We start from the raw sequence: 3516 nt of genomic DNA on the forward strand, positions 1-3516 counted from the left end.
TTGAAACCTAAACTTTTATATTAAGTTTCAGTTGTTAACATAATCAAAGTCTAATCATTTTTTTTTATTATTTGAAGTCTACTCTTTCATCAATATACTATTTCAACAAAGCTTTATCGATCCCACATTTCATTCTTTGGAATAATTTTCTTTGTCATTCATCTTCAATATAATTCATTTACTATTTTGTTTTTCTTCTTCATTATCAAGACCCACATGAGTCACCTTCGTTGTTGTGAAAACTCACTCGTTTTATGGAGTCTTGTAGTAGGAAGAAAAATGAAATAAAAAAAAAAAAAAGAAACAAATCAGTGTCACCGTTATGAGTTTCACTTCTAAGAATGACGTACGACATCATGGGTGAGCTTGGTTGTTAAGGAGTCTCAACCTATGATGCTCTCAAATAGCCTATGAATGACAGTTCCCACTTTGGAAGCAGACACACACATGGATTCTCAAGAGACAGGTGCACAACATGGTTTTGAAAGCTTTCCATTGGGTCATAAGCGGCCCAATTGTTGGATACACGGAGAAAACATGTTCCTTCACTTGGATACGTTGACTTAGATATGTATTTGCAAGAGGGTGCTACTCCCTACACCACCACATCCTTCTCCCCCTACCTCTCCAATTTTTCTTTTTTTCCAAAAGTATCCTTAGTAAAATATGATTTACTTTTACCATTACCGTTTTAACTTTACCTTAAAACCCTAAAATGTTTCACTTTTTCACTTTACCTTTCTCTCTTCACATGCACTACAACACACCTCCACCTCCACCCCCACATTTCTTTCTTTCCATTTTTGTTCTCTCCTTGTCTTCCTCCTTTTCTTCATAATGTTTCATCTTTTCTTCCATTTCCATTTGCATCCAATTCCGTTTGTGAAGAGGAGTATGGTGCTTGGTGCTTCGCTTGTGTCTTCAACTCTTACAAACACCGCGATCTAGGTTGTTGTGTTCTTCCTTCTTTGTTAATACATGTTATTATAATTTTTTTTGATTGGTATGTTTGGTTTTTTATTGTTAATGTAGGTTTGCTTTAGGTATATTTTTAGCCTCTTTGTATGTGTTTGTATATGGTGTGTGTTTTGTATGTGGTTTGTTGTGCTACAAAAACGAAAACGAAAGAGATAAATCGTTGAAGGCCTCAACGGAAATAGGGATCTATTGGGCCTTTACCAGATATTGATATCCATTTTTCCTTCAACGGATGGTTGATATCCGTTAACGGATGTTCATATCGTTGAAAGGTTCTCCATTCCTCCTTTCACACTTGAGATGAACCTCTCTTTCTGCATCACCACCACCATCGGACCTCTTCTTCCACCAGCACCACTACCATCGAACCACCTTCTAGCACCACTTTTAGGAAGCAGTTACCTCCAAATAAGCAGAGCAGCACGAGCACGGAGAACAAGCACGAACAACACGCAGTGAAGGAAAAATAGCACAGTGAAAGAGAAACAAATGTGATTTCCATTTGCGGGGATTAATATCAATTCATAGTGGGAACCGTTTTTAATAAGTGATTGAAAGTTGGGTGAAAAGCAAATTTTTTTAACCACAAAGATAAATGAGGAATATGGTAGGGTAAAAAGAAGAGTATGACAATGCATAGAATCAACCTTTGCAAAAAAATCGTAACGAATCCAAAAAATTAAAAAGTAAAATATCATGAACAAAGTCTCCAATATCTTCAATTAAAAAAAAAATGAAAAAAAAAATTAAACTAAAAATAATTCAAATTTGGACACAAAGCTTCAAAATTTCAATATATGTTAGACCATATAAACAAAATCTATGATAATTTTTAATTATTATATCGTAATAAATGAAAAGTCTTCATACAAGTGTAGTGATAAAATTAAACTTATAGGAAAAATAAAAAAATAAAAAAAATTATATTAAAAATCATTAAATCAATATTTTATATAATAAAAATATTAAAAAAAATCGAATGATTTGATACACTGTTGAAAATCAAACAAAGAAAAAATAATGTATAATTCAAGCTATGATAATACCAAAATACCTTGAAGATATGAAAAAGCTTTTCAAAATAGTTGAATAGTTAAAAGACAATGAAAATTGTTTTAACAAAACAAAAGTTGTTCAAATAAAGAAAAAAAATGAGGATTAAAGGAATATTAAAAAGATATTAAGAAAGAGTAAGTTTAATTAAATGTGGAGCATAAAATCTATTGTATTTATTGAAATTAATAATACACAATTTGAACATAACTAAAAAAACATTTTGATCAAGATTGTAAGAAAAAAGTGCTTGAAGATGTGTGGATTTTATAAATACAAAATCAGTCAAATAATTAAAAAAATAAACAGACTAATATTATATATATATATATAAGTACCTAATAAATTATAAATATTTTAATACTTTAAATAAGAATTAAATAAGAACTGTAAGAGCCAAAAAAAAATGATAATGAATAAATAAAAATTTAAAAGCTATTGGGCCTTATGGGAGGCCAGGCCCATAAAGCTAGGACAACCTGACTTTGGAGAGGGCCTTTCATAAATCAGACTTTCATTTTCCAGATTTCCTTTCTCTCTCTAAAAGTCTTTTCTTTTTCTCTAAAAATTTGCTTTGCCTTCTCTCTAAGATATCCAAACACTGAACCGTTTAATTTTTAGTTTGAAGGTGCCTAAATGTTCACAGCGGCAAGGGCTTCATTTTGAACCGAACGATTTTTTGTTCCGACCGGTAAGTGTATTTTTCCCTTCTCTTTGCTATTTCCGAAATGGTGGTTTATAGGTACTATTGTTTTTCTGTGCGGGTGAGAATTTCCGTTAGGGTGTCTTCAAATTAGCTTACCGTGAAAACCCAAGGTAAAGGGAATTGACATTATTTTGTTATTGTGTTAATTATAATTCTGTAAATTATTGGAATGAGTATATGTGTAAGAGGAGTTAGATAATTTCCTTTAGAATAATTGTATGTTGATTAATTGTGCTCTAATTTATACTGCTATGTTGTGTTGGAGGAAGTAGAATAAGAAAAGAAAAGAATATNAGAAATATAGAACCTTGATGTGAATTGAAGGGAGTGGAATTGTGTCGCGTAGGCATGGGTAGGAGCTAGGAATTGGTTGAGGTTTCTCATGAAGAGAGTGTGGGAAAGAAAATAGCAGTGGTGAGTAGTTCGGTTTTAGTGTGGAAAAAGGGAGAAATGCGTTCACGGAAGAGTGAAAAATAATAATGATTTGGGGGAAGAGAGAAGTAGGGGTTACAGAATGAAGTTGAAGAAAGAAGAGTCTGTTTTGGAGTTTCATTAATTGTTAGCCTGTACATGTATATATTTTATAAGTAGTGTGTAATATCCTAATTCTTGAAAACTTTAATGGCTTGGGTGCAGAGGGAATAAGGTGCTGAAGTAATATAGTTTAGTTTTATATAGATATAAAGGTGTACGAGAAAGTGGGTTTACTTCAGGTAATATATTGTATTTATATAGTAATGTGTATATAGATATCTAATGTATTATATTTATATAGTAAG

At 31.7% G+C, this 3516-nt stretch overlaps 1 long non-coding RNA gene across 1 annotated transcript in view; it reads left to right on the plus strand.

Moving 5' to 3' along the window:
* The first annotated feature begins 2525 nt into the window (after positions 1–2525).
* LOC106767970 overlaps positions 2526–3516 on the plus strand; it is a 2298-nt gene continuing 1307 nt past the window's right edge. Inside the window, exon 1 of the long non-coding RNA XR_001376201.2 lies at positions 2526–2722. This is a non-coding gene — a long non-coding RNA (uncharacterized LOC106767970). The remainder of the gene's footprint in view (positions 2723–3516) is intronic.

Source organism: Vigna radiata, chromosome 7 (assembly GCF_000741045.1).
Source record: "Vigna radiata var. radiata cultivar VC1973A chromosome 7, Vradiata_ver6, whole genome shotgun sequence".
NCBI lineage: Eukaryota > Viridiplantae > Streptophyta > Magnoliopsida > Fabales > Fabaceae > Vigna > Vigna radiata.